General features: G+C 35.7%; 1 pseudogene across 1 annotated transcript; it reads right to left on the reverse strand.

The window, feature by feature from the left end:
• Window positions 1-1,058: 1,058 nt before the first annotated feature.
• Window positions 1,059-25,714, reverse strand: Gm20923 (annotated as a pseudogene). Its single transcript, XR_003953257.1, has 7 exons — window positions 25,597-25,714; window positions 20,193-20,259; window positions 19,486-19,520; window positions 4,474-4,591; window positions 3,596-3,695; window positions 1,448-1,546; window positions 1,059-1,088 (listed from the first exon to the last, which is right to left on the reverse strand). The product of XR_003953257.1 is annotated as a predicted gene, 20923 (transcript).
• Between the last annotated feature and the right edge of the window lie 1,294 nt (window positions 25,715-27,008).

Below are 27,008 nucleotides of genomic sequence, written 5' to 3' on the forward strand. Positions count from 1 at the left end.
AAGACCAAATTGTGATAAAGCTCAAGGAGAGGCATCAAGGCCTGACACTATTACTGATGCTATTCTGTGCTCACAAAAAATGGGCTTATCATGACTGCTCTCTGAAAGACCAAACCAGCAGGTGAAAGAGTCAGATGCTCAAATTTATATGCAACAAATAGACAGAAGCTGGGAACCCCTGTGGATGAATTGGGGAAAAGCTGGAAGAAGCTGAGGAAGAGGTCTACCCGGTAGGAGGACCAACAATCTCAAATAACCTGGACCTCCCAGGATGTCTCAGACACTGAGCCAGCAACCAGGCTTCATACACCAGATGATATAAAGCCACCAACACATATACAGAAAAGGACTGCCAGGTCTGGACTCAGTCAGATGAGGTCCATCTAATCCTCAAGGGACTTCAGGCCCCAGGGAGCAGGGAGGTCTGGTGGAGAGGGGACAGGATGGTGGTGTCATACTCTTGGAGATGGGGATTGTGGGCTTGGGGCCCTGGGAGCATGGGGGCATATAGGCAGGAGATATGGGGTGTGGAACAGTAAGAGGGGGAACTAGGAGAAGAATAAAATCTCGACTTTAAAAAAAGTATAAGAATAAATTATAAATGATTCAACTATATTAGTGTGTGGAATTTCAGTCCACGGGACTATATACCATTCACATATTCATTTAGATTTCCTTTGGAAGTTAATATAAAGATGCACTTATACTTAAACAAGAAAATGATTAAAGATATTTAAAAATAAAGAAGTTCTATTTTAACTCTAAAGGTATAACTGCTAGTTAACTTTGTAATCACATCACTGGGATTAACTTCCTTCTCAGAATCATCAGAATAACAAGGATTAAAGAAACTTTAAAACTCTGTTTCATAGGAAACAAAAAAGTTAGAGATTTTTTTATTTGTTTTATATATATATACCAGCAAGTGAAAATTTTTCATGCTTCATTTTTCTGAAGATGGGAAAGTAGAAGAGAACTTCAGATTATTCTCCATGATGGCTCTTTCAAACATAGACATTTTTTTTTCTCAGTTCACCATCTACACCAAAAAGCATATCTTAGTACTTGGTCCCCAAGTTCATCAAAACCTAAAACAGAAAAGTACCTCTTATTAAATAAATTCCCAAGGATACAAATATGAAAGATTCTGTGCAGATGATGTATAGGGTAAAGGTTAAGGTCAGGATTAGGATTAGGGTTAGTGTTAGGGTTATGTTTAATAAAGCAGGATAATTATAGTGTTATTAAAGTATGAGGTACATCTGAGGTCAAATTCCCATTTTATCATTTCATAACTTTAATAATTCATACAAAGCCATTAGGATTTTATGGATAATAGCAGTCATTTCAGTAAGAAATAATTCAAAATAATAAGTAGTTAAAACTTTATGATTATTAAAACATATTTAGATTCCTAAGGTCATTTTATGGACCATGTGCAACATACCTCCATGGACTTCTCATGCATTTCTTTAACTGCTTCCAGGGTCTGGTTCTGACTACATTTGGACAGTTTCAATGCTTGTTGTTCTTTTTGACAACTATTCTACAAATGTAAAAGGAAAACCTTAGTATAACAATTCTGTTTATTTTTGTTGTTACTGCCATGCAACATGCATGTTAGTCTAACAATAAAACACTAAATGTATATCTAATACTAAAACATTTATGTGAGCAAAAATAATTCTATATGAAAGTTAAAAGGTATAGTTTTCCAACTGATTTAAAATTTTAACAACTATTTTGACTAAATATATATATATATTTACAATAATATGAAATAACATTATGCTACCAATTGTGGGGTAGGAATTTTTTTTTAATGTGAAAGAGTTTTTCATAATGCACAGACTGGCCTTAGCCTCCCAAGTTCTTATGTTTATAGGCATGCACCATGTATACATGAACTCGGTAAAATCCTAGTCTTGGAAGCTTAGATTGGTTTTCTCTAGATTCCAATCTCAAGCAACACATAGAAGTAGTAACATAAAGTTCTCATTGTATTCTTTAGGGTTGCGCACAACCATGATAATTTGCATTTAAAAAAAAATTAAGACAAGCCCTTTACACCTTTTCACCTTGGGCTACTACAATCCTGTTTTGCCCTTTATTCACTGTGATCAATTTTTTACCTCACATTTGTACTCAAATCATCATAATTAAGTAAAATTACCTCTAATTTGCAATGCTTATCTTTAAAAAAAGTGCACCTGCATACATTTGGAGACAAAGGGTTAATATTGGGTGTCATCTTTGATTTCACAGTACTGTTTCAGAGACAGAATCTCACTAAACCTAGAGCTCATCATTTATGCTACACCTGGTGGCTACAAAGATCTGGAGATCTTCTTTTCTCTGAACTAAATCTGAGATTGGTTGTTTTAAAATGCTCACAACCACACCAACTTTTTTTTGTTGTTGTGGTGGTGGTTTGTTTTTAGTGTTGCTAGTTTGTTGTTGTTTATTTTGTTGTTGGTGGTGGTGGTGTGGGCATTCATCCCAATGCAGGGAATATAAGCTGGGGTCTCCATGCCTACACGGGAGAAAGATTACCAATTAAACCATCTTCCAGCCCTGTAAATCAATCTTATTGGGCCCACATGCAGCATATGACACATTTAGGGATCTTTTCTTCTTTAAAACTTTCCTTCACTCATGGTAGTTTTCTTTCTACCAGTGGTTCTCTTCCTTTACTGGCTCCCTCTCACCAGCTGCCATATGCAGAATTACAAATCTTGAAGTACCCTGCTGTTCTGTCTTTAGACTCCTTATTTACAGGGATGATCACTTTCCCTTGAAATGTCATCCAGAGTCCAATGTTTAAAAACTGTCTTCAATTGGAGTATTTATTATTTATCTTTAGTTCCTATCTCTTTCCAGAACTGACTCATAATGGCAGGTTCCTCAATGCCTTCTGAGGCAAGAATGAATTTGCTGTTCCTTTCAAATTGAATACTTTCCAAACTATTAACCAGTAAATAAAATAAAATGGTTAATATGATTATCGTTGTCTCAGATCTTACTTGGAAACCAGGTGATGACTCTACAGGTAGAGTAATGGAGACGTGATCTAAAATTGTTTGCTGATATTCTTCCACAGGAAAATTCTTCCAGGGCTGTTGAGATTGTTTGTTTCCATCCTCTGTTATTACTAAATCTTTACTAAATTTAGGACTGTAAGAACTGATTTACCAAATTGAGTTGGTTTTTTAATATAAACAACAGAGTCCAGGTGAAACCAATAAATAAGCTTTCTCTCTTCTTTGAACTCTGATATATTGTGGTTTTTTTTGTTTTTTGTTTTTTTTTTGTTTTATTTTTTTTTTTTTTTTGTAGTCACTGGTAATCATCTCTTGATCTTTCTGCAAATGTCTGCCTCTTGAAAACTTATGATCTGGTATACCATAAAATGCCTAGTCGTTTTCATTGATATAGTATGCAATCAATAGTTTATATCTCAGTAAGACTAGAACAGAAGCAAGGATAGATAGATAATGGAACTTAATTTAGTTTCATATGCTCAACTCAAGGCTAGTTGTTCCATTCCTACTTAGTAATACTAGGTTAAATATTAAGTTTTTTTTATGGTACCAACCACTGATTTTTCTTTTTCTTCATTGAATTTCTGTACATCCATATCAGACTTCTGAAATGTAGTTATATACTGCTCACAAAATTTGTTGTTGATGTTCTTCCTGTAAAGCACAGTAACAAAAGCAGGCACATTTCATACCAATATGAAAAAGAACACTCAGAACAAATTCAATTGAACATTTCATACTATAAAAAGAAAAATAGCAGTATAAAATATCTAATGGGAAATCATTATAGATTTTTCCCCTAACATATTATCAGAGAGGTTTTCATTTACGTTTTAGCTTTTCAAAATTAAAGAAATATAAACACACACAACACACACGTAACACACACACACACACACACACACACACACACACACACACACATATATATATATATATATATATATATACATGTACAAAATTTAATTATATTTCAATGTGTTTTTTTTTCATTATTTTCTACCAAATATAAGTTCTAATTTATTTTTCATACATTGCCTTAGTAAAGACAGTGCAAAACATGTCAAATAAAATATACAAATTGTCTGCATATGTAATTGTAGTTGTTCCTTTTGAATATTGTTAAACATAATAATCCATAAATTACATTCCTAAGACTATGTGCAAGACTTCTGTATTTCCACAATGAATGTAAATTAAAATTTAAATCTCATTAACATTGACTTAAAGCAGAAAATAAAATTTTCATAGATTTCTATGAATTAGATTTAGTTTGCTTGAAGGCATGATGTTATAGGGTTAACTGTTTAGACAAAATCAAAGCCACACATTTTTACTAAAGAATCAGACATGATATAATTTTTTTTAAACTTCAGCCACATATAATTTTTAAAATGATACACATTTGACCCTACAAATATAACAACTCTACCTCTCTCGTTCGTTCGTTTTGCAAAATCTTTCTAATTTCTGGTTGCTGCATTTGAAAGATTCTTTGACATAAGTTTCCATCCATTTTCTCTTTATGTGAAGCGTCTTATAAATGTCATCTATATTAAAAATAAAGAGTCATTTTGAAGAAAAATTAGATGATTCCATGTATTCAAGTAAAAATAGATATAGATAAATTTCATTCAATAATGCTATGGAAACTTAAAATTAAATGATAGATATCACAAACATGCTTCATACTTTAGAATACTTAGGGTTTGGTATGTTCAGATGAAGGATGTTCAACCTGTAAAGTCTACAGAAATGTTCCACAACATAGAAAAAAACAGTCCATGTATTTTGGATAAGAAATATCTAATCTTATCTGAATTTTAATTTCTGTAAGGAAAATAATTTTGAGCTTCAAGAACAGTTTTCAAAAGAACAAATGCACAAAAAAAAGGATCAAAAGTATACTTAATTCTTCATAGGGAAACACTTTTAATAAAGGCTAATTCTTTTCCAAATCTAAAAAAGATGATGCAACTGAAAGAACAAACTTGACTGTAGAACTGTTAGACCCATTGTTTAAAATATTCAATTAAAATAAGAGGGCAACCGGTCATATTGGTTCCCATGTTAATCCTAGTATTCTGGAGGAAAAGGCAGAGAGATATTTGTGTGTTCCAGGTTAACCTGGTCAACATACTGAGTTCCAGGACAGTCAGAGCTACAAATGAGACCCTGTCAGAATCAAACCTGCGTTTGATTCCTAGCACCTACATAATGTGCACAAATATCTCCAACTCCAGTTCCAGGGGATGTGATGCCCTGTTCTAAATTCTGCATGCACCAGGTACATATGTATATGACTCACAGACATACTTATAGGCAAAATACCTATATAAATAAAAATAGATAAAAATGTTAAAATCTATGTTTAAAACAATGATCTCCAAGTTTTTTTTAATCAAAATAAAATTATTTCTAAAGTGAATTGGTAATTATATTTCAGAACATATCCTTTAAAAAAACACTTGAAGAAAATTATGGTAGGAACTTTTGATCAGTAACTGCTGCAGTTCATGAAAATTGTAATGCTTCAGAAAATGTTTAGTACCTTTCTAGCATGCACAGTTAGCTTTCACTAACTAGGATGAAGCTATATTTCGGTGTACATGTTTAATATTCTCACCATACATAGTACTAGACAAAATCAGATTATTAAATGATTATTCTGCCTCCTCTAAATAGAGCAAATCCTTCAGTTGAAAAAAAATAATTTGGTAAAATGGGTAACTTGAAAGAAGCAAAATATTATTTTTTAAAAATATAATATTGTTTCATGGGGGTAGAGATATGGCTCAGCAGTTAAGAGTACTTCCTGTTCTTTGCAAAGGACATAGGTTTGGTGTCTAGCACTCATATGGTGGCTCACAACTATCTGACTCCAGTTCCAGGTATCTGAAATAATCAACTGATATCTGAACAACAGGTACACATGTGGTGCACATATATAACTGTAAGCAAAACACTAATACACATAAATAAGTCCAAAAATAGGTATTAGGAGCATTGTTTAGTAAGCCATGTAAAGATGTTTTTTTTTTGTGTGTATGATCCTAGTATTGGAAGCTTAAGCAGGAGATTTCCAGTGTAAAGACTGCATAGGTTAAATAGGAAAATGCAGGCCAGCCTGAACTACATAATGACACCATATCTCAAAGACAAGTTACTGTCTTCTGAGAAAGCTCACTTAGCATTCAGTTACATATAATTTAAAACAGATACTTTAGAATCTGAGTATCATTCTCTCATTGTTTAGTAAGTTGTCTTCCACTTACAGTTACATAATTCATTTCATAAAAAGAAAAAAAAAACAATGAAGGGATTGGAGAGATGATTCAGCAGTTAAGAGCACTGGTTCCCTTCCAGCTTTCTGAGATTGGAGTACCAAAACCCACAAGGTGGCTCACTACCTATAACTTCAGTTTCAGGGGATTCAAGGCCTTCATCTGGCTTCCTCAGGTACAAGACACACTAGTTGTGCACATACACACGTGAAAGAAAAAAAAAAACAATAACCATAACATAAAATTTAAAAATAAGTTATAAGGGTTACATTAAAGAATTCAGTTTTGCACTGTGCCATATAAAGAAGGAAGCACAGAAGACTCCTAGAAAAGAAACTGACTTAATATAAAATTAGCACTGGATCAATGAAAATATGTTTCATGTACAGAATTTTGTATACATATCACTTAGCTATGAGTACATGGAACTGTGAAATTGTTTACATCTATTTTTTTTTCCTTTTAAAATTCCTTCAAAGCTGTTACAAAAAAAGCCTCAGTAGTCAAGAGGGCCTACTGTGAAAAGAGGAGGTTCACAAAGTACTTTTTTTTGTTTTTTAAGGTAAGTAATGTTACTTCATGCTTATCAAAGGATAATTCATCAAAGATGAACTCACAATTCTGAATATCTATGCTCCAAATACAAGGGCAACCAAATTCATAAAGAAATTTTACTAGAACTCAAAGTACATATTGTACCCCATATAATAATAGTGAGAAACTTCAACACCCCACTCTGAGCAACGCAGAGGTCCTGGAAAAAAAAGAAATGAAAAAGAGACACTGTGAAACTAATGAGAAGTTATGAAACAATCGGATTCATCAGATACATATATATGTATCTGTCACACACACACAGACACACACATCCAAACATGCACACATATATTGAAGCAAATTCACACACAGTTCTCACTAGATGAAGAGAAATTATTTGAAAAAAATTCAACAAACCTTCATGATAATAGTCTTGGATAGATTAAGAATTTTAAGCACATACCTAAATATAGAAGCAAACCAGAAGCCAACATCAAATTAAATGGAAAGAAACTTGATGCAATTCCACTAAAATAAGACAAGACAGGACTAGACAAGGCTTCTTACTTTTTCCCTACCAATTCACTATAGTACTACAAGTTCTAGACAGAGCAACTAGAAAACAAAAATTGGTCAAAGGAATAAAAATTGGAAAGGAATAAATCAAAATATCACTATTAGCAGATAATAAAATAGTATACTTAAGTGACCACAAAAATTCCATCAGAGAACCCATAAACCTGAAAAACAACTTCAGCAAAGTGGCTAGATATACAATTAACTCAAACAAAACAGTACCTTTCTTCTACTCAAAAGATAAACAGGATGAAAGGCAATTATGGAAACAACACCTTTCAAAAGTCACAAATTATAGTTCCTTGATGTGACTCAAACCAAGCAGGTGAAAGATTTCTATGACAAGAACTTCAAGTCTCTGAAGAAAGAAACTGAAAAATCTCAGAAGATGGAAAGGTCTCCCATGGTCATAGATTAAGTTAGTAAAAATGGCTGTCTTCCCAAAAGCAATCTACAGATTCCATGCACTCTCCATCAAAATTGAAACTCAATTCTTCGTAGAGACAGAAAGAGCAATATGCAAAACCATTCGGAATATCAAAACTCCAGAATATCCCAAAACTATTCTCAACAATAAAAGAACTTCAGGGGGAATCATCCCTGACCTTAAGCTGTATTATGCAGAAATAGTGATACAAAAATGTATGGTAATGGTACAGAGACAATGCCTTCATGAAATGGAGAGATCTAAAATATATCATCCTGTGTGATCTCAAAGGAAAAAAAAACATGGTATGCACTCACTGATAAGTGGATATTACCCTAAAAGCTCAGAATACCCAAAATGTAATTCACAGACCACATGAAGCTGAAGAAGAAGGAAGACAAAAGTGTAGGTGTTTCAGTCCTTCTTAGAATGGGGAACATAATATTCCTGATAGGAAATGTGGAGATCAGGGCAGAGACTTAAGGAATGACCATCCAGATTCTGTCCAACCTTTGGATCCATCCCATATACAGAAACCAGGCACAGTCACTATTGTGGATACCAACAAGTGCTTGCTGATAGGAGCATAATATGACTGTCTCCTGAGAGGCTCTGCCAGGGCTTGGCAAGAACAGAGGCTGATGCTCACAGCCAACAATCAGACTGATCATGGGGTCCCCAGGGGAGCAGTTAGAGGAAGAACTGAAGGAGCTGAAGGGGTTTGCAACCTTACAGGAAGAACAACAATATGAACCGAGCAGACAGACCAGAGCACTCAGGGACTAAGCCACCAAACAAAGAGGGGCACCCATGACTCTAGCGGCATATAGAGCAGAGGATGGTATTGTCAGACATCAGTGGGAGGAGAGGTCCTTGGTCCTGTGAAAGCTCCATGCCCCAGTGTAGGCAAATGCCAGGGTAGGGAGGTGGAGTATGTGGGTGAGGGAACAGGCTCATAGAAACAAAGCAAGTGTCAAATGGAATAGGGATTTCCTGGGATTAAACCAGGAAATGGCTGATATTTGAAATGTAAATAAATACATACACACTCACACACACACACACACACACACACACACACACACACACACACACACAGATGGCTTTAACTGTGTCTTCAGGTGGGTTTACATCTAATCACAGGATGATCTAAATTTTTCCCATTCCTGCTAGTTTTTTGATAAATTAGAGTAAATGTGTCTGCATCTCAATCTCCAAATAAAACCATAGTTGCTCTTATCACAACCAAGCTCCTCAACCTTTTTCATCACAATACAAATCTAAGACAAATCTTAAATATAAAATTCTTCCTGGCTGGACAAATATTTTACTGCTACAGCAAGAAGCTCTGGTTTCAATCTTCAGGAATGAAAAATAAAAACCCCCAAAATTTAGATATAAAAAATAAAGAAGGCATGATTCCTCGGGCCCCATTACATTTCTGAGGCTGAGGACTTCAGGTACAAGGCCAGTCCAGGCTGCAATTGAGGTTTCAGACAATCCTGAGATATAGAGCTAGAGGTTACTTTCCTAAACCAAAACAACAAATAAATAAAGACAGCCTGGTCTGAATTATGTCTGAATTCCCAGCACTTCTGAGGCTGAGAGAAGCCTCTAGTATTTGAGGCAGTTTGGAACCTATATATAGAAATTTCGGCAATGTGGCATTTTCACAACACGTTAAAATGTAGACTGGTCTTCAGTTTCTTTTTAATAAATTCCTGGTGGGAAGCAGTTGCACAGAAGAGGGTTTTGTCTGTTTCATCCACTAAGTGAAGTCCAGTTTACTCACACCTCACATCCCCAGTCCCCAAGAATACTTTCAGGGTCTCCATTTCCTTGGCCTTCCTGATTTCTGCTAGGAGCTAGTCTGTTCAAACTCTTGCACTTACAGTGAAGTTCTCAGTTTTTCTCAGCAGAGGCCTAAGTGGGAAAGGTCGATTGTGAACCTGGAAGTAGCAACTTCCTGAGTCCAGTGAGGGTCACCTAATCTCATTACTCCTGAAGAAACACCTCCAAAACTCCACCTTCATCCCCACCCAGACCCCTAGCTGAACCAGGATTAACCAACAGACAATTGACTACCTCCACTGAGACTTCATCCTACCATGATTCCTCAAGAATTTTGCTTCCTCAAGAACTCTTTGTAGCCACCATACTGGGTAACAGGGTTTGAACAGCAGGAAAATAATCTCAGCCAAGCCCATTGCTGATTGGCTGTGTTTGCACATGAGTACTAAGGGTAAGAGAGGCTCTTTCAGTCATCTGTGATTAAAGCTTCAAAAAGCGGGTAGTATTTTAACTTCCACTACTACCCAGAGGCTTTCCATTTTCTAAGTTTGCAATACTAACTTGAAAGTTAAAATAAAATGAACTCCAAAGACGACTCTCCTACTTTGTTTCAGATGAAGGGACTGTTCTATGTAACTCTACATTGTTTTTTGGTTTGTTTGTTTGTTTTGTTTTTTTGTTTCTTTTTTTTTTTTTGGTTTTTTTTTTAAACTAAAGTGTTTTTGCATGTTTGTATTTATATAACATGTATGACTAGTTCCCCTAGAAACTAGAATAGGATGCCAAAATCCCTGGATCTAGAATTAAAATGATTTTGAGAATTATGTGGGTTCTAGGAACTAAACCTTGGTTCTGTACAAAAGCAACAAGTGTTCTTAATTTCTAAGCCATCTTTCCATTCCTATCCTGTGTGTGTTTTAAGGTGTGCTGGACCATTTCTCACGATAGATGTTTAATTTTACTATATAATGGAGAGTATAAAAAATGACTTTGTTAATGTTGTCTATTTCCAGAAACAGAAAAACAAACAAACAAACAAACAAAACAGCAACAAAAAAAACATAATTTTAATGGATTGTGTAAATCATAAATAGTTTCAGGATAAAAATGGAGTGTATACATTTCAGTATATGGGTGCATAAGGAGGCCAGATATAGACATCTGTTTTATTCTCAATTATATTCCAAATTTCTTTTTCATTTTCAGTTTTTTTTTTTCAAGTCAGGGTTTATCTGTATAGCTCTGGTTAACCAGGAACTCACCCTGTATACCTTGGTGGCATCAAAATCAAAAATCTCCCTGCCTCTGCCTCCCAACGTCTGGGATTAAGGCATGTGCCACCACTGACTGACCCAACTTAAAACTTGAGATAGGTTCTCTCTGAATATGCAGCTAACCAATGCCACTACCTCGGCTAGCCAGCAAGCTGTCTCCACCTACTCAGCACTGGTTGGCAGCCTGCATTTTAGAAGTGGATTCTAGGCCCCCACTTTTATTTTCAAGAAAAACATTTTACTAAAACAGCCATCTCTCTAGCCACTCTTCAAGGTTTGTTCTGTTGCTATAGACACTGCAATTTTTTGTTTGTTTGTTTTTTGTTTGTTTGGTTTCTTTTTCTATTTCTCTAATCATGCCTAAGTTTAGGCTCCAAAAATGCTTAGTGGTGGTTTTGCTTGTTTCCTTACAACAGCAAATTGGTTTTCTTGCTCACTTTACAATTTGCAGCTAATTTGGCACACTGGACGAACTGACATTTCATTTACTAGTCTTATTGCTGTGTTTTGTTTCTCTGGTGCTTTTTTTTTTTTTTTTTTTTTTTTTTAATTTGCTGGGTTTGTTTTTTTTTGCTGGTTTTTTGTTTTTGTTTTTGTTTTCACCACTGAAGATGAAATTTATAACTTTTAATGGTGCTTTACCACTGAGCTACATCTTTAGTTAATCTTTAGTTTTGAATGTTGGATGAGAAGTTATCTGTGTGTATTTTTTAACGAAAACTATAATTTCTGTGAAGCCTACAATTATCCCCCTATGCTATAGGTTCTATAGAGATCTGTTTCCCTCGTTTGGCCTCTTCAAGAAACAGGGAAATATTTCTAAAACACATACCTCCAGATTTATCCAACATACTGCCTACTTCATGTCTGTGAAGACAGAACAATAAAAAATTAAAGCAAGAAATATAGTAGACTGGTAGGCCATTTTTTTTACCACACACAAAACTTTACACAGAACCTTCTTTAATTTTTTATAATAAATATATAATGTTTGGTTTGGAACAAATGTCATATGCATATAAAATATATGGTGGACTACCAACTTAAACTTGGATTATTTACTTTTAACAATTCATAGGTTTACACCCCACAAGGAGTTTATTCATAACTCTCCCACAATTGCCAAGACCCTTTTTTCCCCCAGATAGTCCCCTACTTATTTTTATGATGTTTCTCCTTTTCTTTGAGTGTGTCAAAGATCACATGCAGGTGGTCCTATTGTATGAGTTCCTATGTGTTTGTGATCACAAAGTCTAAAGGATCCCAAGCTGGGCTTGAACTTAACATATATCAGCATCTGACATTGAAATGCTGATCTTCCTGAATCTAGTTTTCCAGTGAAGGTAACACAAACACTACTTTTGAAGTACTCTATTGAACTGGCAAAAAAAAAAAAAAAGAAAGAAAGAAAAAAGAGAAAAAAAGAAAAAGAATTGAAAATATTACCCCATGTCTTCATCTCCTTTTACTTGAGGCGATATATTTTCATCTTTACCAATTGCTGGATTATTTACTGTATTGACAATAGAAAATGTAAACATTTGAAAGTATGCAATATTAGTAATAGTTAATAAAGTACTATCAATTTGAATTTCTTTGGAAAAACTGCCCATTTTGAGTTTTTGAAACAGATTTTAAAAATTAAGTAAAATTAAGTACATCCAGGAAATCTAGGACACAAGGAGAAGAAAAAACATAAGGATAACAGGTGTAGATGAGAAGTAAGATTTCCAAATTATAGGGCCAGTGAATATCTTCAACAAAACTATAAAAGAAACCTTTCCTAACCTAATGAAAGAGATGTCCATGAACATACAAGAAGCATGCAGAACTCCAAATAGTTTGGACCAGAAAAACAACAACAAAAACAAAAATCCCTGCCATCATATATTAATCAAAGCACCAAATGAACAAAACAAAGAAAGAATATTAAAAGCAGTAAGGTAAAATGGTCAAGTAACATATACAGGAATTCCTATCAGAATTACACCTAACTTCTCCCCAGAGACTATGAAAGCCATAAGATCCACGGTAGATATCATACAGACACTAAGAGAGCAGAAATAAGAGCCAAAGCTATAATATGCAGTAAAACTATTTTACCATAGATTGAGAAAACAAGGTATTCCGTGAAAAAACAATATTTACACAATACCTTTGAACAAACCAAACCCTTCAAGGGATAATAAAGGGAAAACTCCAATATAAGGAGGGAAATCACATGCTAGCAAAAGCAAGATATTAATCTTGAAGTAAACCTAAAAGAAGATAGCTACATGAACAAAATTCCAACAAAAATAACAGGAAGAAACAAAGACTTTGTCTTAGTATCTCTTAATATCACCATATTCTATTCACCAATTAGAAAGAAATAGACAAACAGACTGGATGTGTAAGCAAGACCCAGCATACCAGAAACAAACCTCAGGGACAAAGACAGACATTTCCTTACAGTAAAAGGCTGGAAAACAATTTTCTAAGCAAATGTTCCAAAGAAACAAATTTGGAGTAGCCATTCTAATATCAAATAAATTTGACTTTCAACCCAATGTTATCAAAAAAGACAAGGAGTGACACTTCATATTCATCAAAGTTAAAATTTACCAAGATGAATTTTCAATTCTAAACATTTATAGTCCAAATGCAATGGCATCCATATTCATATAAGAAACTTTAGTACAGCTCAAAATGCACATTGCACCACACACAATAATAGCAGAAGACTTCAACAACCCTCCTCATCAATGGAAAGATCCTGGAAAGAAAAATTTAAAAAAAGACACAGTTAAACTAACAGAAGTTATGAAACAAATACATTAGTTGATATCTATAGAACATTTTATTCTAGAACAAAAATTGTCCATTCTGCTCAGCACCTCATGACGCCTTCTCCAAAATTAACAATATAATCAGTCACAAAACATGCCTCAACAGATATAAAAATATCCAAATAATCTCATACATCCTATCTAATCACCAAGGACTAAGGCTGATCTGAAATAATAATATAAATAATTGAAAACCCATGTACACGTAGAAGGTGAACAAAAATCCAGTCAGTGATAAATCAGGTAGGGAAGAAATAAAAAAAAAATAAATGTAAGACTTTTTAGAGTTTAAAAAAAAATGAAGTTACTACATACTGAAAGTTGTGGAACACAACTAAAGCAGTGTTAAAGGGAATCTCATAGCTCTGAATGCCTCTAAATAGAAACTGGAGAGAAGATACAGTAGTAGGTTGACAGCACACCTAAAACCCCTTGAATAACAGGAAGGAAATTCACCCAAGAGGAGTTGAAGGCAGGAACTAATCACACTCAGGGCTGAAATCAAACAAGTGGAAACAAAGGAACTATAACATAAAATCAAACAAACTAGGAGCTGGACCTTTGAGAAAGTCAACAAGATAGATAAAACATAAGCCAGACTAATTACAGGGCACAGGGAAAATATCAACATTAACAAAACCAGTAATGAAAAGGGAGACATAACAACAGATACTTAGTAAATCCAAAAAAATCATCAGATCCTACTATATAAGCCTGTAACTTAGCAAAAGTGGAAAATCTGGATGAATTGGACAATTATCTAGACAGATGTCAGGTACTAAATTTCAATCAGGTTGAGATAAACCCTGTAAACTCTCCCATAATCCCCAAAGAAATAGAAGCAGTCATTAAGAGCTCCCCCCTCAAAAAAAAAAAAAAAAGCCCCGTATCTGATGGGTTTAGTACAGATTTCTATCAGGCTTTCAATGAAACACCAATACCAACAATCTTCAATCTATTATGCAAAAACAAAAGAAAATGAACACTACTTAATTTGTTCTATGAAGCCACATTTACTCTTATACCCAAACCATACAAAAACCCAATGAAGACAGGATACTTTAGACCAATTTAACTAAATAAATATTGATGCAAAAATACTCAATAACATCCTGTTAAACACAATCCAAGAACACATCAAAATGATCATCCTTCATGATCAAGCGGCTTCATCCCAGGGATACAGGAATGGTTCAATATATGGGAATCCATCAATGTAATCCAATATGTAAAGAATCTCAAGGAAAAAAACACAGTATTATCTCATTAGACGCTGAGGAATCATTTAAAAAAAAATCAACACACCTTCATGATGAAGTCTTGGATAGATTCAGAAAGCAAGGCCCATAACTAAACATAGTAGCAAACCAGGATCCAACATCAAAATAAATGGAGAGAAACTCGATGCAATCCCACTAATATATGACAAGGCTTCCCACTCTCTCCCTACCTATTCACTATAGTACTAGAAGTTCTAGCCAGATTAAATAGACAACAAAAAGAGGTCAAAAAGTTAAAAATTGGAAAAGAACAAATGAAAATATCACTATTAATAGGTAATAAGATAGTATATTTAGTGACCCCAAAAAAATCCTCTAAAGAACCCTTAAGCCTGAGAAACAACTTTAGCAAAGTGATTGGATATACAATTAACTCAAATAGATCAGTAGCCTTCCTCTACTCAAAGGATAAACAGGCTGAAAAGGAAGTTATGGAAGCAACACTCTTCACAATAGTCTCATATTTTAATACCTTGGTGTGACACGAAAAAAGCAAGTCAAAGTTCTGTAGGACAAGAACTTCATGTCTCTGAAGATAGAATTGAAATTCTCAGAAGATGGAAAGATCTCCCATGGCCATAGATTGGTGTCCCAAATAATTTAGTAAAAATGTCTATCTTGCCATAAGTAAGCTCTGATTCCATGCCCTCTCCATCAATATTCAAACTTAATTCTTTATAAAGATAGAAAGAGCAATATGCAAAATCATTTGGAATAACGAAAATCCAGGATATTGTAAAACTATTCACAACAATAAAAGAACTTCAGGGGGAATCATCCCTGACCTCAAGCTGTATTATAGAGAAATAGTGATAAAAATGTATAGTGACCATAAAGAAAAAATGACTTCAGGAAGTTCACACGCAAACGGATATGTCTAAAGTATATCATCCTGTATGAGGTAACACAATCCCAAAGGAAAAAATATGGTATGCACTCACTGATAAGTGGATATTATCCTAAAAGTTCAGAATACCCAAAATGTAATTCACAGACCACATAAACCTTAAGAAGGAAGAAAAAAGTGTGCATGTTTCCGTCCTTCTCAGAATGGGGAACAAAATACTACTGGGAGGAAATATGGAGACAAAGTGCAGGGCAGAGACTGAAGGAACTACCATTCAGAATCTGCCCCACCTGTGGATCCATCCCGTATATAAACACCAGACCCTGTCACTATTGTGGATACCAACAAATGATTGCTGAAAGGAGCCTAATAAGGCTGTGTCCTTAGGGGCTCTGCCAGAGGTTGGCAAAAACAGAGGCTCATGCTCACAGCCAACAATCAGACTGATTATGGGGTCCACAGTGGAGGAGTTAGAGGAAGGACTGAAGGAGCTGAAGGGGTTTGTAATCTTACAGGAAGAACAATAATATGAACCAAGCAGACCACCCCCCTCCCCCCAGAGCACTCAGGGACGAAGCCAGCAAACAAAGAGGGGGACCATGGCTCCAGCTAAATACATAGCAGAGGATGTCCTTGTCAAACATCAGTGAGAGGAGAGGTCCTTGGTCATGTGAAGTTTGGTGTCCCAGTGTAGGCAAATACCAGAGCAGGGACATGGGTGTTGGTGGGTGGGGGAACATGCTCATAGAAGCAGAGGGAGGGTGGAATGGTAAAGGGAATTTCTGGGGTGAAACCAGGAAATGACTAATATTTGAAATGTAAATAAACACACACACACACACACACACACACACACACACACACACACACACACACACATAATATGATGGCTTTAACTGTGACTTCAAGTGGGTTTACATGCAATCACAGGATGATCTAAATTTTGGTCCCATTGTTGCTAGGGTTTTGATAAATTAGAGTAAATGTGTTTGCATCTCAATCTCCAAATGAAATCATGGTTGCTTTTATCATAACCAAGCTCCTCAATTTTTTTCATCATAATACAAATCTAAAGCAGATCTAAAATATAAAGTTTTTCTGGCTGGAAAAATATTTTACTGCTACAGCAAGAAGCTCTGGTTTCAATCTTCAACAAGGAAAAAAGGAATAAAAACAAACAAACAAACAAACAAACAAACAAACAAAAATTTAAATATAAAAAATAAAGAACACATATTTCCTCAGGCCCAGGTACATTTGTAAGGCTGGGGACTTCAGTTTCAAGGCCAGTCAAAGCTGCAGGTGAGGTTTCAGACAATCCTGAGATATAGAGTTAGAGCTTACTGTCCTAAACCAAAACAACAAATAAATAACAACAACCTGGCCTGAATTATGTCTGAAGTCCCAGCACTTCTGAGGCTGAGAGGAGCCTCTGTATTTTGAGGCAATTGGAGCCTATACATAGAAATTTCGGGAATCTGCCCTTTTAACAACAGGTAGAGGTAAATGAAGACTGGTTTTCAGTTCGTTTTTAATGAATTCCTGGCAGGCAGCAGCAGCTAAAAGAAGGTTTTAGTCTGTTGGCTCCACTAACTGACTTCCAATTTACTCACTCCTCACCTCCCCAAGCCCCAAGAAGACTTCCAGGGTCTCCAATTCCCTGGCCTTCCTGCTTTCTGTTAGAAGATAATTCTGTTCAAACCCCTGCCCTTAGCGAAGTTCTCTGTTTTTCTCAGCAGAGAACTAAGTGGGAAAAGTTGATTGTGAGCCTGGAAGCAGTACCTTCCTGAGTCCAGTGAGGGTCACCTCCTCTCCTTACTCCTAAAGTAACACCTCCACCCCTCCACCTTCTTCCCCACACAGGCCCCCAGCTCAAACAGTATTAATCATCTTTCAACAGACAATTGACTACCTCTACTGAGACTTCTCCCTACCATGCTTCCTCAAGAACCTTGCTTCCACAAGAACTCGGCTTGATGACTACCACAAAGCATACTGGGTAACAGGGTTTGGATAGCGGGAAAACAATCTCAGCCAAGGCCCTTGCTGATTGGCAGTGTTTGCACATGTGTACTAAGGGTGAGAAAGGCTCAATCAGTCATCTGTCATTGAAGAGCAAAAAGGAGGTAGTATTTTAGCTGCCACTACTACCCAGAGGCTTTCCATTTTCCAAGTTTACAATACTAACTTGAAAGCTAAAATAAAACGGATCCCAAACAAGACTCTCCTACTTTGTTTCAGATGAAGGTGCTGTTGTTTGTAATTTTCAATTGTTTTATTTATTTAAGTAATTTGTTTTTGCATGTTTGTGTTTATAAACATGCATGTGTGGTGCACATAGAAACTAGAAGAGAATTCCAAAACCCATGGATATAGAATTAAAAATGGTTTTGAGCCATTGTGTGGGTCCTAGGAACTAAAACTTGGTTCTGTCCAAGAACAACAAGTGCTCTTAATTTCTAAGCCATCTTTCCATCCCTGACTTTGTGTCTCTTAAGGTGTGCTGATCATTTTTCTTGAAAGATGTTTATTTGTACTATACAGTGGAGATTACAAAATTATAACACTTTCTTAATATTGACAATTTGCTCATAGAGAAAAAACAAAAAGACAAAAACCATCATTTTAATGGATTGTGTAAATCAGATAAAGAGTATTGTAAAAAACTGATGCATATACATTCCAGTATAAGTATGCATAAGAGGGCGACAAATAGACATTTGCTGCATTCTCAATCACATTCCAACTTCCTTTTTTTTTTTTTTTTTTTTTTTTTTTCAAGGCAGGGTTGTAGTCCTGGACCTCACCCTGGTTACCAACTGCTGGGATTATGGCATGAACCACCTCTGACTACCCAAATTTAAAACATGAGACAGATTCTCTCTGAATCTGCAGCTCACCAATGCCACTAGCCTGGCTAGCCAGCAAGCTGTCTCCAACTACTTTTCACTGGGTTGCAGCCTGCATTTTTAAAGCCGATTTAAGACCCCCTCCTTAATTTATATACTTTCAAATAAAGCACGTTACCAAAACAGCCATCTCTCTAGCCCCTCTGAGAGGTTTGTTCTCTTGTGGTAGCCACTGTATATTTTTTTTTTCTTCTCTAATCATGCCTAAGTTTAGGCTCCTAAAATGCTTATTGCTGGTTTTGCTTGTTTCCTTACAAGAGCAAACTGGGTTTCTTGCTCATTTTACAATTTGCAGTTAATTTGGCAAACTGGACAACCTAAAATTTCATTTGCAAGACTTATAACTGTGTTTTGCTTGTTTGGTAGGATTTTTGTTAATTTGGTGCATTTGTTGGTTTGTTTGGGGTTTTTATTGTTATTGTTTTGTTTTGTTTCTTTGTTTGTTTTTGTTTGTTTATTTTTGCCACTGAAGATGAAACTCATCACTTTTAAATGGTGATTTACCACTGAGCTACATCTTCAGCTAATCTTGCATTCTGAATGTTTGCTGAGAAGTTATCTCATATGTGTTTTAAAGGAAACTACAATTACTGTGAACCCAAAATTATCCCCTTTTGCTATACAGTCTAGAAATCTGATGCCCTCTTCTGACCTCTTTATAAAACAGGCAAATACCTCCAAAAACACATACCTTCAGATTTATCCAACATACTGTCTACTTCATCTCTGTGAAGAAAGGAAAATAAAAAATTAATGCAAGAAATATAGTGGACTGGTAGGCATTTTTCTTACCCACACAAAACTTTAAAAAGAACTTTCTTTTAATTATTTATAATAAATATATAATGTTTGGTTAAGAACAAATGTCATATATATATATATATATATATATACATATATATATATATACATATATATATATGTATATGTATGTATATATATATATGTATGTATATATATACATATGTATATGTATGTATATATATATGTGTATGTATATATATATATGTATATATTACATGGTGGAGTATCAAAGTGATCTTGTATCCTTTACTTTTACCAATTCATACATTTACACCCACAGTAGTTTATTCATTACTCTCCCACTCTTGCTGAGACCCTTCTTCTTGCCAGATGGTCCCCCTCTTATTTTCATGATTTTTCTCCTTTTCTTTGTGTGTATATCTTGGAAGATCTCAGGCAGGTGGTCATATTATACTAGTTGCTATGTGTTTGTTATCACAAGGTCTGAAGGACCTCAAGCTGGGCTTGAACTCAACATATAGCAGTGTCTGATTTGTATTGCTATCTTCCTGAATCTACTTCTCCAGTGAAGGTAATACAAACACTACTTATGAAGTAATCTATTGAGCTGGCAAAAAATATTGAAAATGTTACCCCATATCTTCATCTGCTTCTGCTTGAGGCGATATATTCTCATTTTTATCAAATGCTGGGCTCTTTACTGTATTAACAATAGAAAACAGAAACATTTGAAAGGATTCTATATAAGTAATAGTTAATAAAGTACTATCGATTTGAATTTATCTGGAAAAACTCTCCATGTAAATTTTTGGAAGAGATTTTAGAAAGGAAATATTTACACCGAGAAAATCCAGGACACAAGGAGATGACAAAACTTAAGGATAATAGGTATCAATGACAAGTAAGTTTTTCAAATTTAGGGACAGTGAATATATTCAACAAAATTATAGAAGAAAACTTCCCTAACCTAAAGAAAGAGTTGCCTATGAATATACAAGTAGCCTACAAAACTCCAAATAGTTTGGACCACAAGAGAAATTTCTTCCATCATATAGAAATCAAAACTCCAAATGCATAATAAAAAAAAAAGAAAAGAAAAAGAAGAATATTAAAAGCACTAAGGGAAAATGGTCAAGTGACTTATAAAGGAAATCCTATCAAAACTATACCTAACTTATCCCCAGAGATTATGAAAGCCATAATATCCAGGGCAGATGTCATACAGACCCTAAGGGAAAAGAAATGCCAGACAAGGCTACTAGACGCATCAAAAAATTTTACAATAGATTGAGAAAACAAGGTATTCTGTGAAAAAAAACGATATCTACACAATATGCTCGAACAAATCCAGCCCATCAAGTGGATAATAATGGGAAAACTCCAATATAAGGAGGGAAATTACACTCTAGAAAAACCAAGAAATTGATCTTGAAGCAAACCTAAAAGAAGAAAGCTACATGAATCACATTCCAACTCTAACAACAAAAATAACAGGAAGCAACAACTACTTTTCCTTAATATCTCATAATATCAGCGGACACAATTCACCAATAAAAAGACATAGAATAACAGACAGGATGTGTAAGCAAGACCAAGCATACTAGAAACAAATCTCAGGGACAAATACAGATATTACCTTAGAGTAAAAGGCTGGAAAACAATTATCCAAGGAAATGTTACAAAGAAACAAGTTGGAGTAGCCATTCTAATATCAAATAAATTCGACTTTCAACCCAAAGTTATCAAAAAAAAAAAAAAAAAGAGGAGGGACACTTCATATTCATCAATGTTAAAATTTGCCAAAATGAATTCCCAATTCTGAACATTTATACGCCAAATGCAATGTCATCCACACTCATAAAAGAAACTTTAGTAAAGCTCAAAAACACACATGAATAGAGCATTAAAAGAAACCTTGACTAAATTGGTTTTAGAGACCTGCAGAAAAGATTATGCAGCTCTTTTTCCCTTCACCTTGTTCTGAGTATGGAACACCACAGGGAAATTTAAACTTACACCATTCGAACTCCTCAACTGGGGACCCCCCCCCCCTTTAACAGAAGCAGGTGGAATGTTTGACCCTCATGTTTCTTTTTCAGAACTCCCACTAGCTCACTTGAAGGACCTACAACTGGTCAGAAAAGATGCCTTGGAAATGTTGAAACACAATAAAAAACTTAAACAAAAACAAAAAAAAACAAAAAACTTACGAACCAGAAACCATCTTGGTGCCACATAAATTTCAAACAGGAGTACCTGTCCTGGTCTGGTGCCACCATTCTGGCAAACTTGAACTCAGATCAAAAGGACTTTCCCTGATGATTCTCACAAGCCCTGCTGCCACACCTCCAGCATGTGCCCAGTTCTGGCATCCAGCCTGCCATGGCCCACTGGCCTGGCACTGCTCACACACAGTGGGCACTGCACAGGAACCTCCCTCCCTCCCTCCTCCCAATGGCAAGAGGCTCTTTTGTCTCATTCAATGGGCTTCTGAGGTTCTCAATCTTACATATCCTAAAGCTGTGACCTCATGTTGGCTTTGTTTGGCAGCTGGGCCAGAGGTTTAATTTTCTAACTTATAAGATCAGAACTATGTACTAGAAGGAGTGGGAAATGTGAGACCACAACTTAGAGCGTTTCTCCCTGGAAGGTAAAGCACCTGGACATTCTCCAAGATTGTTTTCCCTGATTTATAAAAATACAGCCAGAAAGAGACTCTATGTTCTCTACAGCCACCAAAAATCCTTTTGGTTTCTGAGCCTTACAGCTAGAGATTCAAAATTGGAGTTTTGACAAGGACATCTGGGCAGAGAAGAACACTCCTCCCATCTCTTCCCAACTCCTCCAAACTCTCCTCCCAACTCATCCCAATTCCTCAGCTAGCTAATAAAAACCTTCTTCTGTCACATCTCAGAGTCATACGCCCCTGCCCTGCACAGTGGAAGGAGTTTGTCCTTAGCTAGCTGATAATAAAACCTCTTGCAGTTTGCATCAGGTGTGGATTTCTCTCAAGTCATTGGGGTGCTGGCCAGCTCATCCCGGGACTTTACTGGACTTGAGAGGAGGTCCATCTTCGGGGTCTTACACATGGAGACCTAATACCAAAACTCTTCAAACTATTATGCAAAATCAAAAGAGAAGGAACACTATTGAATTTGTTCTATGAAGCCAGATTACAATTATATTCAAACCATACAAAAACACAATGAAGAAAGGAAACTTCAGACCATTTTCCCTTATGAATTTCGAAGCAAAAATACTCAATAAAATCACTGCAAACCAAATAAAAGAATACATCAAAACGATCATCCATCATGGTCAAGTAGACTTCATCCCTGTAATGCAGGGATGGTTTAATATATGGAAATTTGTCAACTTAATCCACTATAGAAACAAACTCAAAGACGAAACCAACATGATCACCTCATTAGATGCTGAGAAAGCATTTGACAAAACACAACACCCATTCATAATAAAAGTCCAGGAAAGGTCAGGAATTCAAGGCCCATATCTAAACATAAAAAAAAAATACAATAGACAGCAAACGAGTAGGAAACATTAAACTAAATGAAACAATCTCATTAAAATCAGGGACTAGACAAGGCTGCCCACTTTCTTCATACCTATTGAATATAGTAGTTGAAGTCCTAACCAGAGCAATTAGACAACAAAAGGAAAACAAATGAATACAAATTGGAAAGGAAGAAGTCAAAATATCACTATTTCCAGAATATATGATAGCATGTATCAGTGACCCAAAAATGCACCAGAGAAATCGTAACCATATATATGACTTCAGTGCAGTAGGTGAATATAAAATTAACTCAAACATATCAGTGGCCTTTCTCTACTCAAAGGAAAAAGAGGATGAGAAAGAAATTTGGGAAAACTCACCCTTCACAATACTCACAAATAATATAAAATAGCTTGGTGTGACTCTAACTTAGAAAGTGAAAGATATATATGATAAAAACTTCATGTCTCTGAAGAAAGAAATGAAACAAGATCTCAGAACATGGAAAGAACTCCCATGCTCATGGATTGGAAGGATTAATATAGTAAAAATGGCTGTTCTGCCAAAAGTAGTTTATAGATTCAATATAATCCCCATCAAAATTCCAACTCAATTCTTTACTGAGTTAGAAAGGGCAATTTACAAATTCTCCTGGAATTTGAAAAAAACAAACAAGCAACAACAACAACAACAACAAAAAACCAACAACAACAACAACAACAAAAAACAAAAACCTGGTATAGGAAAAACTATTCCCAACAATAAAAGAACCTCTTGTGGAATCACCATGCCTGACCTCAAAGTGCACTACAAAGCAATTGTGATAAACACTACATGGTACAGGTATAGTGGTAGACAGGTAGATAAATGAAATAGAACTGAAGTCAGAGAAATAAACCTTTAGTCACTTGATCTTTGACAAAGGAGCTAAAACCATCTAGTGGAAAGGAGACAGCATTTTCAACAAATGGTGTTGGTTCAATTGGCAGTTCGCATGTAGGAGAATGTAAATTGATCTATTCTCATCCCCTGTGCAATGCTCAAGTCTAAGTCGATCAAGGGACTGCACATAAAACCAGAGACACTGAAACTTATAGAGGAGAAAGTGGGGAATAGCCTGGAATACATGGGCAAAGGGGGGATATTCTTGAAAAAAAATACTACCAATATCTTGTGCTATAAGATTAAAAATGGACAAATGGGACCTCATAAACTGATAAGGTTATACCCAGAAGTTCAAACTTGTAATAAGGAAACATGCTTCACTTTGTCCATAGCAGCCTTTTGTATAATAACAAGAAGCTGAAATGAACCCAGATGACTCTCTTTAGAGGAATGTATATAGAAAATATGGCACATTTACTTAATGAATTACTACACAGCTATTAAAAACAATGAATTCATGAAATTTTTATACAAATGGATGGATCTGGATGATATCTTCCTAAGAGAGTTAACCCAATCACAAAAAACACACATGATATTCACACATTGATGAGTGGATATTATCCCTGAAGCTCAGAATAACCAAGGTAAAATGTGCAAAACCCATGAAACTGAAGAAGGAAGACCAAAGTGTGGATATGCCGTTCCTTCTTAGAATGGGGAACCAAATTATCATGGAGGGAGTTACAGAGACAAAGATTGGAGCTGAGAATAAAAGAATACAGAGACTGCCTCACTTGGGGATCCATCCCATATACAACCACCAAATCTACTGAAGATGCCAACAAGGGATTGGGTGCAGGAGAATGATATAGTTGTCTCCTGAGAGGATCTGCTAATGCCTGACAAATAAAAAAGTGGATGTTCACAGACATCCTTTGGACTTAGCACAGGGTCCCCAATTATGGAGCTGGAGAAAATACCTAAGGAGCTTAAGGAGTTTGCAGGCCCATAAAAGAAAAAACAACATGAACTAACAAGTACCCCACAATTCCATGGGATTAAACCACCAATCAATGAAAACAAATAATGGGATATATGATTCCAGCTTCTTATGTAGCAGAGGATGGACTAGTCAGGCATCAATGGGAGGAGAGACACTTGTTCCTGTAAAGATCCTATGCCCCAGTATGGGGGAATACCTGGGTTAGGAATTGGTAGATGATGTGTTGGGGAGATGGGGGAGAGGGGAGAGGACAGGAGATTTTTTGGAGTGGAAACTAGAAACGGGGATAATATTTGAAATGTAAATAAGGAAAAGTTATAATAGAAAAAGAAAGGAAATAATTTATTTGCAAGTTTTATGAAATAAATTCATGTTTGGCAAACATATTATACGAACAATGTTCATGTCTTTTCTTGAGGCGAAATCAAGAAAGTTCTTCTCTCTCAACATATGCTGATATAGTTCCAAGAGTAGGTTTATGTGCTGCAAAACCTTGTATATAGGAATAGAGAGATATAGGTAAAATTAGAAATGAAGTATATGTAAACTCTTAACAAAGACTTCTTCCATTTCAGGTGACTAGGTAAAGTCTAATGAACTGCAGGACACAATTAATACTGGAAATGCGATACCTTCCGAAAGAGCCTCCTCTGAAACTTTTATGTCATCGTCCTCATCATCAAAGTCCAAAAGTAATAAGTAACCTTCCTTTGGTATCACCTTCAATTTCTTAAGAGCCATTCTTCTCATAAGAACACAGTAGTCTTCTTAGTTTAAAAAAAAAACAATAAAAATAAAAAGGAAAAAAAAGAACTTAGTTACCTGATTAAAAATTATCATTTAAAAAATTAAAAATAACAAAAAATCAAATAATAATTTTAGCTCAATGAAAGATCATTTCTTTTTTTACTTAACATGTATATTTTTAATCAATTGCCTTTATCAGAGAGTTCTGTGTACATATTCAATATGGTGATGCATATATATATACACTTACCCGTACCATTTCCTCCGTGTATCCCATTTATCATGTCCCTCTCCCTCACAACTTGTTTTAAAAACTTCTTTAACTCACTTCTTTAAAAACCTCCTTTAGAACCTAAATTATTAGTCTGCAATTTCTCAGTTTAAAAAGAGACAAAAACTGGCCAACCTTCAACCTATGAGTCCTCCCCTCCTCCCAAAAAACGATGAGCAACATCCTTTAACCTTTGAGGTATCTGAATTTTGGTCCTATCTCCCACAGAATATTTTTAAACAAAACATCAGCAATTCTGTTTACCAGTTTATCTCAGTCTAACGTAAACTCACAGTTCTATCCAGAAAGATAAAGAACATGGTAACTGTATATTCATATCAAAAAGATCCACCACTAAGTCTACAAAAAAACATGAACTACCACCACCACCCACACAGAAAGACCTTATATTGGAGAAATTAGGGATTTGGGGAAGCCGAGGATTTCAAACATCTGAAGATTGTAAGTTCAAGGCCAGGCCAAGCCGGGCCAGCTGAAACTACAAAGATAGATCCCATCCTACAGAAACTAAACTGAGAGAAAAAGCTGAACTTGGTGGTGCAAGTCTTTAATCCCAATACATGGGAGACTGAGACAGAAAGATCTGTGGTCAGAATCCATCCCCAATGACTTATGAATCTCTTACAATTATCTCCTCTTCTTCTTTTCATTCATCTTCCTATGCCATTCTACTGTCTGCAATGTTCATACAGTCTATACCAAAGGAACACACCATAGAGAAGACAATGAGGAGGGACGAATCCTCAGTGTGTTTCTAAGGGATCCTGAATATCACACAGGACAATCGCCAAGGCATCTCACCAATGGCTCCCTGTTCCCTGACCCACAGTCCTGCAGCTGGTTCTCTGATCCTATCCCCAGGCCCCAAGCTTTTCTCTTCCAAGGGTTCCCAATTCTCTATGGCCCTGACCTGTTCGATCCTCTTCCATGAATACGGTCCTCCACCTTCCATTCACCCTCAGATTCCACAGAAAATGGCGATCAGGAGGCTTTTCCTCACATAGT

The sequence above is a fragment of the Mus musculus genome, chromosome Y (genome assembly GCF_000001635.26).
Source record: "Mus musculus strain C57BL/6J chromosome Y, GRCm38.p6 C57BL/6J".
Taxonomy (NCBI): domain Eukaryota; kingdom Metazoa; phylum Chordata; class Mammalia; order Rodentia; family Muridae; genus Mus; species Mus musculus.